The 16,819-nt window shown below is 41.6% G+C and overlaps 1 protein-coding gene across 1 annotated transcript in view; it reads left to right on the forward strand.

Moving 5' to 3' along the window:
• The window catches only part of PPARGC1A (PPARG coactivator 1 alpha), a gene marked incomplete at both ends in the record, with an annotated part of 675,280 nt that overhangs the window by 126,442 nt on the left and 532,019 nt on the right, over positions 1-16,819 (forward strand). The gene's annotated exons all lie outside the window — the stretch shown is intronic.

The raw sequence follows: 16,819 nt of genomic DNA on the forward strand, positions 1-16,819 counted from the left end.
AAATACTTGGCAACCTCTGAAAGCCGAATCAGAAAACCTTACATGAAAGGAGAATACTCTTACATTATTTTCCAACACAACTATGTGTCGCATCGTAAGGACTGTCGTCTCTCCAGTGAGGAGTGCCTCCAAAGGAAAACATCCAATCTGTTAATAACTACCCCCCTCATATCCTCCTTCCCAGATAAAGCCCAGAAGGGAATTTCTTGGAAAAGGAAACTCAAAAATTAAAACATGAAGCCAACCCTCCCAGAAAACTATGGATGGTGGATAGTGACCAAATAAAGAAAATGACCAAAACCTGAGCCCATGCTAAGTGAGCTTCCTGGAATTCTCCCTTGACAAGAAAGTCAATGTCGCCAGCATGTGGGCCCCTCCAGCACACCGAATCCTGCGATAGAGGAGCTTTCAGTGGCTGCATCTGCTTTGACCATGCTAAACACTTAGACAATGTGTGTTTTCAATCTCACAATATCTCTGCGAGTAGTTTTTCTTTAGATGAAAAAGAAATGGGCCACAGAGAGGTCCATTAATTTTCTGAAGGTTACACTGGTGTGGTTAATCAGCAAGCTGGAATTAAAACCAGGCTTATTCTTTAGGCTCAGTTTCCTCATCTATTAATGGGTATGGTGATACTTACCTCACAGGGTTGTTGGGGAGAACCAAAGGACTTAGTATAGGAGAAAATGAGGTGCTTAGCTTTTCAGGTTTGTACATTTTGAAATCAACATCACCCAGACACTTGTTAGAAACACAGAACAAAGTGCCTATACCCAGACCTCCTGAATCAGGAACTCTGGGTGTGAGTTGCAACAAGCTATGTTTCAGAAGCCCTGCAGGGACTGTGAGGTCCTTTAGCATGAGACCACTGGGCCGCTTTCTTTTTTTTAATATCAAATTATTTTTTATTTTTTAATTTATTTTTAATTGGTGCATTGTAGTCATATATCAGTCACACTGGAGTACAAGACTTGAGAGGATATACAAGCACACATCATCCAATTAGCCCTCCTCCAGCCCCATCCCATTCCCTCCCCCTCCCTCCATCCCATGCTTGTTTGGTGATTAACTTTGACACATTTGTTTATGTACCTCCTGTGTTTTAAAGAGGCTCCATCCTCCCCTATTCCATACCCTCTGATTGGTCACCTTAGTTGCTTCACTATAGGGCCCTTTCTATAGCTCGACCACTTCCTGTTGCCCCTTTTCCTCCTAGTTATTGCTGATTAGGGGAAGCATCTGATTTTTATTTTCTGCGATATTTCTCTGTGCATGCCGCGTTGAAAATACCGATCCCACTCTTGACGGCCCCAGTAGTGGCCTGGCTACCCGGTGGACTGATCCAGACCTTGCTGGCTCAAGCAGTGGCCTTGCCTCATGGGAGGCCCCGATTCTGGTCTTGTTGGCTCCGACACCAGCCTAACCCCTCAGCTGACTCCGATCCTGGCCTCAGAGGCCCCAGTAGCGGCCTTCCTCATGGCAGGCTCCGATGCTAGCCGATGGCCCCGGCACCGAGGGCCGCTTTCTTTTGCACTGACTCTCTCCTGGTGGCTCTTTTGAAGGCTCAGAGGCCCTTGGCTCTATAGTGTGACTCCTAGGTTGGATGTGGAACGTTTGATTTTTATTTTGCTCTTTCTAACTTACTCTCTGTCTCAGGGAGGATCGAGAAGATGTATAGCACAGGATCCTTCCCTACAAAACAGGGAAGATAGAATAAGAATATTGCTAAAGAATTATGAAATGATTAGGAATATTTTTTTTGCAGATTGAACATTTAGAACAAACATGGAATGTGTTGGACATGTCTGAAGTGGAGAGGATCAAAGACTATCACTAACCCTTATTCCTAGCACACCTTTAGTTCTGCAAGGAATTTACCCACCTGTTATTTCTCATGCACTATAGGTATTTTAGGGAAAATCTTCACTGTATTAATGAGAAAACTGAGGCTTAGTCACTTTCTGAGATATGCTCTTCAGAAAATTAATTAATGTTAACAGAATATCAGCATGTGACCATTTCTCTCTGGGCTTCGCTGTGTTTGGGGGAGCATAGATATTCATGTAGATTTTAATTTTGCCTTGGACCAATTAGTTGTAAGATTTATAACTTTTTAGCTTCCATCTTTTGGTAAATTTCACATACACAAAATAAGTGATGTGCTCTGGTTTCTTGTACATCTTGACATCATAAGTGACAAGTCAGAAGACACAAGGCAAAGATGTTTCACTCATTCAACAAATGTTTATTGAGGGTTTACTCTGCTCCACACACTAGAGTGAATCTTTGTGCTCACAGTAGTGAGGAAAATTGGCCTCCATTGGGTTTAATCTTCTCCTTTTATCCCCTCGAACTACGTGGCCTTTATTAATTCTGTTAACTCAGCTCTATCTCCCTCTCTTCTTGGGTGCATCCCAGAAGCTTCTCTTAGGACCAGCTTTAAGGCCACTGATATCCATAAAAATAGTCATTGGTGGTTTAGACAATGATCCAACACAGAGGCTACTTCCCAACATTAAGAACTAGTAAATAAACAGAGTTTGTCTTGGTCATATGTAGGTGCTTTTACATGAGAAATAGAAATAGAAGGTTTTGTATTATCTTAAAGATGCAAATGACATGGTAGGAGACAATGCTATTATGCACATTAGAAAGCCTGTTCTGTGGCAGATGTTCTATGGAGTGAAGATTCAATAAATGGATATTCATCTATTTAAACGATATTTATAGAGAAGCTGCTGTGGGCCAGAAACTGTTCTTGGGACCAGGACTAGAGCACTGAGAGACATGAGCATGTTCTTTGTCCTCCTGGAACTTCTTTTTTGGCTAAGGAAATTGACCAGAAAATAGATAACTAGATTTAAGTAGACACTAACGATGTAATATAAGGAGATGGTGAATGGCTGTCTAGGGGTGGGGATTGGTGGCTCCTTTAGATGGAGTCATTAAGAGGAGGCTTCCTGGAGGAGGAAAGCTATGAGTTCAGATCAGAGTGCTGCAAAGAAGAGGCTCAGGATAAGAGACAGCATTTCAAGAAGGAAATTGCAAATGTAGAGGCTCTGAGAAGAGAAAGAGCTTGGCGAGTGTGGCTGGAGAATGTATTCATTGATTGCACGGCACCAGGCTGGGCAGTGTTGGCGATGGGCAAAGTTTTCTTGGAAGGTCATAGTTGGAAAAAAAAATGGCCCCTACCTTTGAAAAGATGATATACAGACATGAAATAATATCAAGAATAATACTGCAACAAATAATGGTGAAGCCATACACCTATCTTTAAATGTACAAAGAAATTTTAAGGAGAGGGACAACAGTGGAGGAGTCCAGAAGGGACTCCTGATAGAGGTGGGGGTTAGGTAAATGGGCAGAAGAAAGAAGGGGTGCTTTTGAGCAATAGAAATTAAACTGATAAGAACAGGTACTAGAAGGTGCAACAGCAAGAGAGATACTACGAGGCCAAGAGGAAAAGGTGGCTGCCGAGGTGGCCTGGAACCTTGGAAGATGAGTGGTGAGGTTCTGAAGCCAGGCTGCTTGTGTGGTGCTCAGACTTGCACGTTTCAGCTCCTCATTTGTAAAGATCATGATGGTGCCTATGCATTTTGGTTACCTAGGGCTGCTTAACAATCCTCCCCATAATTTTGTGCATCAATTTACTGGGAGCACAAATTTAAAGCATCAACTTGCTGGGAGCCACTGAGTGATCTGGCAAGGGAATCTTTTTGTAGCTGGGCTGGAGTCAACTGAAGTCTTGACTAGGATGGGTGAGCACGATGAAATGTTTGGTGCCTGGACTGGGATGCTGGGAGATGGACAGCCTTTCCTGGGCCCTCTCTGTGTGACTAGCTTGGGTTTCTTGTGTGCACTGTAGTCTCAAACAGACTTCTTACCTGACTTACTTCTTACTCTCACCTGGCTTCTTCCAGGTGAGAGTTCCCACACAGAGAATGGAAAGTGGCTTAACATCATTTTCTGTTTACAGTCACATGGCAGCTCAGATTCAAGGTGAGAGGACACAGGCCCCACTTCTCAATGGGGGGAAATTTAAAGTATCATGCACTTGTAGCCATCTTTAGTCCACGACACTATTTTGTGGATTGTGGTGAGCATTGAAAAGGCTGGTAGACAACACTTATCAATGAACATAGAACAAGGTACAGATGCAGTGATGTTGATGATGATGATGAAGAAGAGGAAGAGAAGGAGGGAGAATGAAGGGTCTGAAGATTTAACAGGATAGGACAACTCTGATGGCATGGTGGCATCTTATGAAAGTCTTGGAATGATTGGAGAGGAAAGAAGAAGGTGAAGAGAAATTTTACTCTCTAATTCATGTACACTTGAAGAATTTTCTGTATTGGGTTTGCTTTGTTAGGTTCTCTCACAGGTAGCCAATATCTCTTGCACACCTATTCATTTATTCCTGCATTTGAGCTATGAAGCACTCAGACCTCGTACCAGGTAGTAGGTCTTTGAGACCAACAGATCTTATCAGTAGGGGAGCAAACTTTTAAGCCAGTGGTTGCCAAGAAGTAGAACTATTTGTGGTTGTGCTAAGACTGTGATGAATGAATAAGCCGCCCCAGGAGATCATAATGGGGACCTAGACTAGTCTCTTCAGGTTATGTTCATCCTGGAAGAAGGATAAGGAGGAGATGCTGGGTCAAGAGGAGAGAGGACCTCAGGAGGAGGGCCCTACACAGGCAAAGGCTGGTGGTGGCGAGGAGTTCAGGAAGCCAGAAAACCGAGAGGCGGCGATCATGAGGAAGAGTGCAGCTTTGTGGGGGCCAGATACAGGAGCTGAAGAGTCAGGTAGGACCCCATCACCTCGAAAGCTCGTTCAGGATTGCAGATTTTATCCTAAGGGTAATGGGTTCATGGGAATGGTGGTATTTGAAGAGTTCCTAAAATTGCTAAGTCTTTTTGCCTGAAGGGGAAGAAGAAGAAGAAGAAGAAGAAGAAGAAAAAAAGTGCTTAAAGAGATGGGAGATGGTGTTGAGGGATGAACTTAGCTGGTTTCACTTGAACAAATAAATCACCAGTTGCCATTTATCCCCAATCAGCAATAATCCCGGCATTCTCACCTAGGGTCAGCCTGGACAAAAGCAGCCCACTCTGCTCCTTTCCACATTTGTCAGCCTGTAATAGCATCCTTATCTCAGGAAATCTCTAGATTTCTCCCCAGCATAAACTGTTTGCTGGGCAGCCGGGGGTCAGCTGTGCCTGCTAAGCTCTCAGACTGACCCAGGTGCCCTGTTTGAACTGCAGAGGGTTCTGCAGAATTGAAGCAGCCGGGTCGAGGCAGTGGGGTTTACTGATCCAGGGTTAGGTCTGGCACTGTAATTCCTCAGCACCGGTGCAAAGCACCTGCACTCACCATTCATGAGCTGAATGGCCAGGAATTGGGTCGTGTAAAGCCAGTTCCAATCATGGAAGAGAGTGATTTCTTATAGATTAAGGGTAGTGTGGGAAGAACTCCTCAAGCTACAAAGAAAAAAAAAAAACAACTAAATGCACATGATAGTCAGTCTTTTTGTGTGTGGCAACACTGAAACAAAAATAGCCTCTCTTGGGAAGGGAGGTGATTTTAGTAGATAAACTCCTTTAACTACCTGCTGGCTAAGCGGTCTGTGCATTAAATCCTTTACATATTTCAAAGGAGCAGTTTGGGCTAAAAAGTCACTCTTACCCAAAGGGGTTAAAACTGTGGACCCTGTTTCTGAGCCTCTTTTCTTTTGTTAATGGGAACTGACATTCCCTACAATCAAATGGGACTGAGCCTAATCATATTCTCCATGACAGAAGAAATTAAGGTCTGTGGTAGAAGACATTATAATCCTGACAGAATTTCCATGCTCTCCAAAAATCCAAATTACTCTGTTTACTGAAATCACATGTTGGCGGATCTTTGTCTTAATGCTCTGATTTGGGGGCCTGCTAATTTCCATCTTGTGGGGAGGGGGCCCTTCAGTGTTATCAGTGCTGTCCCACCATTTATCTCCGATGTGCTGGAGCAGATAAGTGGTTCCCTCCCACAACCCTTTGACTGGAAAATCTCCCCCATGCTGGATGACTTCAGGGTTTGGACAGGGCAAAGGCAGCCCTGAGAACTGACTCATTTTGTTTGTCTCTAAGGCCCAGCATGATGTCTTCCTTCCCAAATGATCTGTTTGGGATCTAGCAGCAGCAGAGATGCCCAGAACTGATACAGCAGAGTACCTGAGGGTCCAACTCCATGCAACCCAAAAAACAAAACAAAAACACCAAAAAACAAGACAAAACAAAATAGAACACCTCACATTTATTAAAATCATAGACAGTAACATCATCTATGCTGCTCTTTTGCTTACACTCATAGGAAAGGTAGACATTGCAGTTACATCTTTTGGTCACACAGGATCAGGATCGTACCCAGTGCATTGTGCAACATTTACAACTGGAGCTTGATCAAGAGGATGCTACAGCCAATCAGGACGGATGCCTGTGTAAACAGCTGGAGTCCCAGTGGCCAGTGGTGGGCTGGCATATGCTTAACAGTGGACTCTCCAAAAAGCCCATAAAGCCTCGAGTTACAGTCCATGCTGATGGCTGATGTCTGTGCTCTGAATACTACCACCAATGCCAGTTTCAAGCCACCAATGTGATATCATTTGGCTGGCAAAATTCCTGCAAATTTAACAATCAGCTCTCCCAAAGCCAATGTAAGCTGGGTTCAACACATTCCTGTCAATAACAAGTAGGTATTGGCTTGATACCACCCTTGCACACACGTGTGCATACACATACACAAATGCATGTGCATCCAAGACATGCTTTTCTTTCTCCCAAAATGTGAACTTATAGATGACCCGTGGGAACAGGCCAGTGGGGACTAGTGTCTGAAGTGTGGCCGGATGGGCCATCAGGGTTGTTGGAGGGGAAAGCCAGAGTCTGATTATTTTTTTTGCTTCCCCATTTTAACTATAAGCTTCATTTTCAAAATGCATTTCTCACCAAATGCTTCTTTTATTTTGTTTGTTTTCTTTTTTTAAAAATACATTTAAACCAAGGGGGGTTGGTGGTGGAAATAATTTTGTACCCTGGCCACCAGTGAAGCCAGCTTGAAAGTCACCAATTTAAAAAAAAATTTTTCAGGTTTGGTATGTGGGCAAAATAAATGGAGGCTATAATCAGGAAATTCTGCTAAGAGCAAATGGCTTTGAGCTGATTTTAACTCGGCGGGTAAGGAACGAATTCTCCAGCACTGTTGTTGGAATAATTCCTGGCAAGGCTTCTTGGGGGCAGCTATGGTCTAAAAATGGTTGATGCTTCTATTAGGTCAGCATTCTCCATTAATCCGTGATCTATTTTGGAAGAAAAAAACAATTCCGTGCAACCCGTGAGATTTTTGATTTGAGCACCTTGGTCAGAGGCCCATTATTTCTCTTTTCGGGACAAGTCCAGAGTTGCTCCTTGCAAGTGAAGTCCTTACAAAGAATTCTAATAGGCATCCTGCTGGGTTGTTGTCTGTTCTTAAGTCTCTTTTCATTTGAATTGGAAAGAAATAGCAGTGAGTGGAAATTCTGGGCTCTCTGGAAGTGGCCTTTGCAGAGCTAAACAATACAACCTAACGTCCATCATCACATATTAGGCCTAAATCATTGCAGTCAACTTGCTTGTAGCAGATCCACGGTGATTTTCACATTTTACAGCCTCTGGCAAATATTGCCCTGTCCAGACATAGACATCTCTATTGGTCCCTCTCTGGGCTCTGGAGAAGCGATTACGTCAGGGCACTGCTGTGAAGAAATTAGTCAGAGAAATCCTTGTATCATCCTTTTTGCTTTGATTTCTTTAAATATCAAAATTAGTTTCTGATTCCCACTTGGGGAAAAAAAATAATACAGTAGCTCCTAGTGGAAAACCTGTCTTCAGTTATATTTAGCAGGGAAATGAGTCAAACTATTGAGAGACTGCCAGCTCCATCATTATAGGATTATGCATATTAATGGGACACAAGTTCGCAGGCCTTTGGGTTAGATAGTTGCGTCACACACATTTTATTTTTCCAGACATCCCGAGGCCTGGAAAGTGCCTGCTTTTTAAAAGCCAGGTGTTGGGTGACCTCTGTTTCTTTTTGCTTCATTTTAATCACTTGATCCTTCTTACACGGTATCGTTGAGGATGAGGGAATCGACACCGGCACATTTAATTCGAAGGGCACCTCTATTTTGGAAGCTTTACATGATGACTTAGCAGAGAAATGAATTTCCTCTCCTTAGGAGCTTGCCTAGATAACTCAGGCTTGCACAGAGAAGAGTCAGGCCCTATATTTTGGAACTCTTCCTTAAAACAGCTGGGATTAGGGAAGAGAAAATGGGAGCCCGCCTAGCTTGGGGGTAAGGATGGAGACTGAGGAATAATTTGATTACTTCAGAGGTCTCCTGAGGTGGCTTTCTGGGAGTCATTTTCTGGATTTTCACCTTGTTTGCACAAGTTCACCTTTTGGCAAAATAACGAATGGGCATCTAGTAGTTTATTGCTTATCTTACTATAGTTGTCTGTGCATATCATCTTGCCTCAAATTTGCAAATCTGAAGGGTTCATCCATGACAGTATGAGAAGTGTTCTTATGTAAAGCTTTGGCACACTTTCTCAGGAGCTTTACTAAGCTTTATACAAGAGAGACACCTGTTTACTGGCTGGGGCATCAAACTCATCTCTCTGTTTTTATATTTACGTTATTTTTGTTTTTAAAGGTCATCTGTTACCTAGTAAAAATACTTTTAAGTTCCCAACACTTACATACGTTTGAGAGATGTCAAAAAGAGTGAAATCCTCTTTAGTATGCCTTTGAATGAAGCCTTCTTGGCACACTGTTCAGTGATAGTCATTCCAGTTGTCTTTATTTTAAATGCATTGCTTTATTGAGAGAAAAGAGGGAGTAAGAAAAGAGGCATATATATATATATAATCTTTTTTTGTGGGTCTAGGGATGGAATCTAGGGGCATATGACCTCTAAGCTACACCCCCTGCCCTATTTTTTATTCTTTATTTTGAAACTGGATCTCACTGAGTTGCAGAAGGCCTCACTAAGTAGCTGAGGCTGTCCACGACCTGTGATCCTCTGGTCTCGGCCTCCCGAATGCTGGGATTACAAGCGTGCACCACCACGCTGGGCTTATTTCTAAGGGTGTTTATTTACCTTTGACCTGGCCCAGTAAATGTAAATCTGGTAGACTAGAGTCTATGAGACATATAACAAATGGTGTGGTATTTATTTTCTGTAAAGAAACCATATTGCTTATTCTAGAATAAAAAAGAGAAATGTTTCTTTATTTTTTACTTCTTTTGGTATGAAACTGAAGATGAATGATAATTTTAGAAAACATTTCTTAGCCAGGCATGGTCGTGCATTCTTGTAATCCCAGCATTTGGGAGGCTGAGACAGGAGGATTGTGGTTCACTGATGGCCTCAGCTACTTAGTGAGGCCCTTTGCAACTCAGTGAGACCCTGTTTCTAAATAAAGAATAAAAAACAGGACTGGGGGTGTAGCTTGGAGATAAAATACCCCTGGCTTCATCCCTAGTATAACACACACACACAAAAAGAAAACATTTTTTGAACCTCCAGGAAAAATATAAGACCCAGGAAGGTTTTAAGAGTGTCATGGTAGCAGTTCACATAAAGTAAAGATTTCCTAAGGAAATCTCATATTTAGAAATGTAAGTTTATACAATAAATGAAAAGAAATCCTCTTTAGTATGCCTGTAAATGAAGCCTTCTCTCTGGCATACTGTTCAGTGATAGTTATTCCAGTTGCCTTTTGTTAGTGCTTTCTGGAGGCAATGTCTTACATAATGGGAGGCACACTTACTGTGACCAGTAAGTAAAACTCTTGGAGAACAATTGTCTTTCTTTGTGATGACCCAGCTTTTTGTGCAACAAACATTAAGAAGGTATATAAAAAAAGAGAAATACCATGAACTCAGAGACATCCCTGTGGATAGAAACAGGTGCTTTAGAGAAAAGCAGCATATCCTTCTTATAGGGCATTCAACTCATTCTGCAAAAATGTAATGGGAGAAAAAAATTTCTCCTGGACCCCAAATGTCCACCTTGAGTTATGAGTATCAATAACATTAGCCATAACTGCAGAAAGAAACATTCCTTATATGAACATATAATTCTATTAAAAAATAAAGCTCACTAAGCTACTTGGCGAAAATAGTACCTACAGCGGTGAATCCCAAAAGCTAATTGTGCTATGGTAAAAGCACTTCTTCAACCATTTCTTTATTTTTTTTCCCTCTCTTTAATTTCATGGAGTGTTTCCTTGGTCTTGCCCTATGGCCCAAGGTAACCAAGAATATCTACCTGGCATAGTCACAAGCTCTCATTCATTAATTACTTTATTCATTTACTTTTTAACTGCTTTTAAACACTTCTCTCTTTTCACAATGAAGTATTCTCATCTTAAGAAAAATGAGGTTCTTCTCAAATGAATGAGTTTATTTCTGATTTCTTCTCTTTCCTTTTCTGCTTTCAATTAATTTGTTTTTTAATCTGGAAGTTCTGCCTGCTCTCCCCATCCACAGGAATAGTATTAATCCTTGAAGGAGATGTGCAGATCTTATTTCGTCTGCTTGTCTGGAAGTTTTTTAGACTTTACTGGCAGGTCATTAATTTGGCATGGCCAGGCATACTTCGATATGTCTTTTGTGCTTGTATAGGTCCACCAATCAGCTTGTAGGCTCTTAGGGGCAGGTTTTCGGGATCCCCAAATAATACCTCCTTGGCTTCATCAGGACTTACACAGACTATTCTGACAAAATCAAGAGACAAAGATAGGACAGAGGAGGGACGACTTAGGCCATAGCCTAATAATACTTTTCCACGCTTTAAAACCCGCTGCATATGGGTTACTGGTACTTTTGATGATGGCAGATAAAGGACAGGCATTCTCACAAACCTGTCTACTGGGATGCTCAGAGCTTTCAAGGGAGAAGTCACTGCTTGTTCTGAACCAATCCAGACACACAATAACCAGTGGGTAAAAATGTTTACTTCATCTTTCTTGATGCTCCTGGAGATAATAGATTCTCAATTTCCTTAGCTCTTTTTAGTCCTTTTATTTCTGCCTTAACTACAAGTCAAGGAGTTTTAACCCTTTTCAGAGGTGATCTGAGAGACCTTAGATCATCTAAGCCCATCATCTCCCTGCGTGTCACTGATAGGGGAAGCTTGAGTGTAAGTTTATCATTTCACAGATAGGGAAGCTGAGGCATGGAGGGGGTAAGAAGTCCAGGCCGGGCTGGGCTCCATCCATGACCCCTCCCAGCTCAATGCTTTCTATGTTCTGCCACGTGGTCTCTTGCCATTAGCTACTTGCATTTTTCTATTTACTGTACTTCATTTGACAAATCATTAAAAATAGATAGCACAACACTGGCCTCAGGACTAATGTTTGAGCAGCCCCATTATTTTTAGCTTCCTATGTGGAGAACTGGCTATTTATTCCTGCACTTCGGTTCCTCTCGGTTAAGAAGGCTTTAATCACGACAGAACTTCACCTTTTACCCCATAGTTACCGGCTGGCCTGCCTGGCTTTAATAGTCTCCTATGAGAGACCTTCTCAACAGCCTTTAGAAAGTCTAAATAAATTATGCCCGCAGATTCCTTTTTATCTGCTGTTTTTAGCACACAATTTTCCCAAACAAAAAACCAGGCCAGAGTGCACGTTTGTCTTGGTAGGTGCTTTGAAATGTTTTTTTTTTGTGTGTGGAATTTCTTCTTTTCTTATGCTTGGGTCAAGATGGATGTTTGGTTAGAACTGGGGCTGGGGAGGGTGGCAGCAGCTCTGAAATGAACAGATCCAGCCATACAACGGGTTTCTTGGTTTCCAAGATGCCAGGTGGCTGTCTCATTGCACAGACGTTAGGCTCGGCCCTTTCTGTGTTCGTTGTCGTCTAGCTCCAGTCCTCCTGATGCTGGTTCCTCAAAGTCACCTTGCTGGACTTCCATCCTTTTATCCCTTTCCCTCCCTCCGCCCTCAAAGCAAGTGGGATCTCTCCTTCCTTGGGGCTTCTTGGTCCCCTTTAGAAAACCTTGCCACAGAGCTATGGAACTTTTGATGCTCTTTTACTTACCTGTAGGTTTTGCCAGATTCGTCAGCCCTTTGGCCCCTCCTACTAGTGGCTGTACCATGACTGGCATACAGTGAGCACTCAGTCAATGGGAACCCACTCAGTGAATGGCTTCCATGGCTCCAGTGCCTAGCAGAGGCCCGAGATACAGCAAGAACTCAATGTTTGTTAATTAGTGTATGAATGAGTGTTGTAGTCCACTTTCTGTTGCTGAAAAAAAAAAAAACACCTGAGATCCAAAGCTTATAAGAAGGCAAGATTCATTTTGGTTCATGGTTTCAGATCATAGTATCATAGTAAGTTGGCTCTGTTGCTTTGGGCCTGCAGAGAGAGGTATGTCATGGCAGAAGTACATGGAGAAGGAAAAAATAGAGAGAGAGAGAGAGAGAGAGAGAGAGAGAGAGAGAGAGAGAAAGAGAGAAAGAGAGAGAGAGGGGAAGGAGCTGGTGAACCAATATCTCTTCTAATGGCACATCTCCAATGGGCCAACTTTCTTCCACTATATCCATCACTCCCCTAGTAATGCCATCAGCTGGGGAACAAGCCTTCAATACGTGAAGACCCAACCCATAACAATGAGCAAATGAATGAGTATCCATGGTGAAGGGCAGTGTGCTTCTCACCACCTGAGAGACCAACAGGAAAACGTATCCCAACTTTTGTATTCTGCAAGGATTGAACCCAGGGCCTTGTATACACTAGGCGAATGCTCTACCACTCAGCTACACCTCCAAGCCCAATTCAAACTTTTTAAGCCTCATCTTTCTCATCTGTATATGGGAATATTATTACTTAGGATGAATCTAAGGATTAAGGCATATAATTCTTCAAGTAATTCTTATGGATGGTATTTTAATTTTTGGTTGATGTTATTTTGAGTCTTATTCCTGAATCAAAATGAGAAAACTTTCTTCTCCCCCACTTAGACACAAAGCAGAAATGAACATGGAATGTGGGTTCTGCTAAAGGGTTGTAGAAATGGTGGGGACATCCATAGCTATAACTGCACTAATTTAGGCCAAATTAGACATGGTGGTTTCAGGAATGTCCTACATTCTTATATGGCTATTAAAAATTAATTGCCAGTTTCATAGTTTTTTTTTTTAATGTGTCAAGCAAGTTACACATGCAATCTCATTTACCCTTCAAAAGAAGTCTTTAGCTGGGTGCAGTGGTACACACCGGTAAAACCAGAACTTGGGAGGCTGAGATGGGAGGATTGTAGATTCTCAGTCAGCCTCAGCAACTTAATAAGGACTCTGCAATTTAGAGAGATCCTGTTTCAAAATAAAGCATAAAATAGGACTGGGGGTGTATCTCAGAGGCAGAATCCCCTTGGGCTCAATCCCTAGTTTCACCAAAAAAAAAAAAATAAAGTAGGAAAGACAATCTTTAAAAGCTGGCATTATTATTTCCATCTTACAGATGGTGAAGAGGAAGTTCACAGGAAGTGGCAGAATCAAGTGTGGAGTTAGCATCTTGCCATTGCTCTTATGGGACCGTATAACCAGCTTCAATTTGAAAGTTGCTATTACCAAAACTCATGAGGAGAGTTTTAGAAAAAGTATTCTTCTATTAGTGTTTGAGGAAAAGCTCACTTGCAAATAAAGCCTCTTGGCGGCACAATCATGCCTCTTCACTTTTGCTTCACAAAGGTGAGAGGCTGCAGATTATTGAGGGACACCCGATTAAGTAAGCATGAAAAGTTAAACCTTCGGTCTCTGTGCTAACTAAAGTCAGAAGGTCTGGTTTGGAGTCTCCACGTAGACTGTGTGGTGACTCAGCGCTGCTGGGATGCCGTCGGTCGTTAGGCCCATGTATCTATCTCTCCTGGCACTGCTGTCTCTGTTCATCTAAGATAGAAGCCTCGGTGGCAGACACATTGGTCTTGACAAATGCAGCGTCTCTTTGGCTGGCCCCTTGCATCAGGAGAAGTCGTGATCGTCCAGCTAGACCAAGACAGATGAGAACATTAATGATCCTGAAAATCATTCTCGAATCTGGGAGAAGGGACAAATTGAGCGGAACCCTGAGCCCATGAAGGTCAGAATAAAGAGCAAGGGGTCTAGAAGCCGCACTCCGGGCTCAGTCTACGTGGGCATTTGGGTGCATGGTGACCTGGGGTTCTTGGTGCAGGTTAGAGTTCTCAGACAGTCATTGTCCTTGATGAAGAGCAGGTCTATACTTGAATTCTGAGATCATTCCATTCTGTATAGTTTGGTCTGATCTAAAGAAGAATTTTCTAATTATTGACATTTGGGGCCAGGTAATTCCTTTCTGTGGGAGGTGTCCTGGCAGAACTGGCAATACCACAAGAGCTGTCAATTACTCTTTATGTATTTCTAGAGAGTAGAAACCAGATAACTCTAGAGACTGAAGACATCTGTCTAATTTGGCAGAAGAGACTTCTTCTGCCACTACTCTGGATTTTTGAGGCAAATCTCTAGTTTGGGTTAATAATATCAGTTTGTTAAACTTTGTGTCCAGATGATGAATAGTACACATTTTCTTTTGCAAATTAAAAACAAATAATAAAATATAATAAATAAAAATAAAATACAATAAATATAATAGAAAATAAAATATAAAATAAAATAAACTTCTAGTGCCACACAGAATAATTGTTTACCTTTTGCCATTTTACCTCAATATGTTTTTAAATATATAAAATAGATTGCCTTAGTCCATTTGTGTTGCTGTAACGAAATACCTCAAACTAGGTAATTTGGAAAAAATATAAATATATTTCTTATGGCTCTGGAGGTTAGGAAGTCCAAGATGGAGGCACCAGAAAATTTGGTCTCTGATAAGGACCTGTTTCTTATGGATGCCCTCACTTTGAAGAAGAGACAGAAGGGCCTAAAGGGCCTGAGCTACCTTATTCCAGCCTCTGAATAAGGCCCCATTCATGAGCACAGAGCCCACGTGACTTCATCACTTACTGTGAGGCCCCACCTCTTAATATCACCCCAGTGGGGATTTCAACATGACTTTTGTAGGGACACAAACATTGAGACTGTAGCATAGAGCTTTACAGATAACCTAAAATACTCAATTCATCCTTAGTCTCACACCTCTATCTTTCCCAAGACATCCCATAATATGAATCTGTTATGTATCTTACTGGTACATTTTTACTCTTTTTTTTTTTTTTTGACATACTGGGGATGGAACCCAGAGGTGTTCTACCTCCAAGCGACAATCCCAGCCTTTTTTTTGTTTTTTTTTTTAAATTTTTTTCATTCTTTGTTTTGAAACCGGGTCTCACTTAGTTGCAAAGAGCCTCACAAAGTAGCTGAGTCTGGCCACAAACCCTGATCCTCAGGTCTCAGCCTCCCAAATGCTGGGATTACAAGCGTGTGCCACCATGCCCGGCTACATTTCTACTCTTATTAAATACATATGAATCTGTGAAAAATGTGTTGGTGTAAAAGCTCTTTTAAAAAGTTAATGTACAATTTGTTAAGCTGTTTTCTCTCAAATGTATTTTCTTCAAAATATTTATAATTCTGAAGCTTATCTACATTGATATGTATATCTAGTTAATATATAAATATGTGTATATATCTAGCTAATCAGAAGTTCCAAACCTTTTGCTTTGCATGGTATGAATTATTTTATTATACATTACCATATTTATGTCATTATCTGTTTTTTACCTCCACAAACAATCTTTCAATGAATAACCTTGTCATGTCTTCTGGCGTTTCTTTAGTGCATGCACTAGCAGTGGAATCGATGGTTCACTGGCATACACATTTCAAACTGTACCAGGTAACGTAAACATTCTCAGAAGCTGGTGGTTCCAGTTTACACTCCCACTAGCAACGTGCTAGAGTTTCCATTTCTGTATGTCCTTGGAGGGTTGGATTAAAGCTCCCGTCTCTTGCTTGACTTCCAATCACCTAGTCAGCTGGGTCATAATATACTGTCTGGAGGTTTTGCAGTGTGAAGACCGTTCTGCCATAGAAATCGAGCAAACTTCCCAACCATGGTGGCAGGTTACTTGCCTCCAGTTCACCACAGTATGAAGCCTTTGAAAAGGCAATTGCCAGGCTCTACGGAATCTGAGCTTACCGGCTCTCTGTGTGCTGGAGTCTCTGGTGACCGCTTCCTGCTTGGGCTGGAACATGGGAAATACCTTCTTTCACTGTTTCATTGACTCTTGGTTTCCTTTGATGTCTCTATTTGAGCTGGGCCTCTCTTTCCCATAATAAGGGTTTTCTTCCCTTTCCTCTATTGCTTTATTCTCCAGTGTGAAAACTGATGCAAATACATTACTTAGTTTTCCTGCAATCTCCTTATCCCTTTGAATATCTCCTTTGTGCACGGCTTGTCTAGCTGATTCACGGATCCCTTTGCAGCAGTCTTATTTCTGATGTACTTAAAGAATTTAATATTATTTGTTGTGTTATCATTGGCTGTTTGTTTTCAAACACCATTTTTAATCCCTTCTAATCTATACTTTACATCTCACCTGCTAAAGTTTATTCTTCTGTAAGCCTCACACTGGAATGGATTTCAGTTTTTTTGAAAGATTCTTTTTCTTTCGTCTCAGTAAGCTTCTGAATCTTTCTGCTTTTTTTGGCCACTGCTTTAAATTTTTGTTCTGATTATGGATTTAAAATTTAAAATCTCTCTTTTTTTCAGGGGATTTTTTTTTTTTTGGTGAGAGAATTACAGGAAGAATATCATACA

Source organism: Muscardinus avellanarius (genome assembly GCF_963383645.1).
Source record: "Muscardinus avellanarius genome assembly, chromosome: 6".
In the NCBI taxonomy this organism is placed as follows: domain Eukaryota; kingdom Metazoa; phylum Chordata; class Mammalia; order Rodentia; family Gliridae; genus Muscardinus; species Muscardinus avellanarius.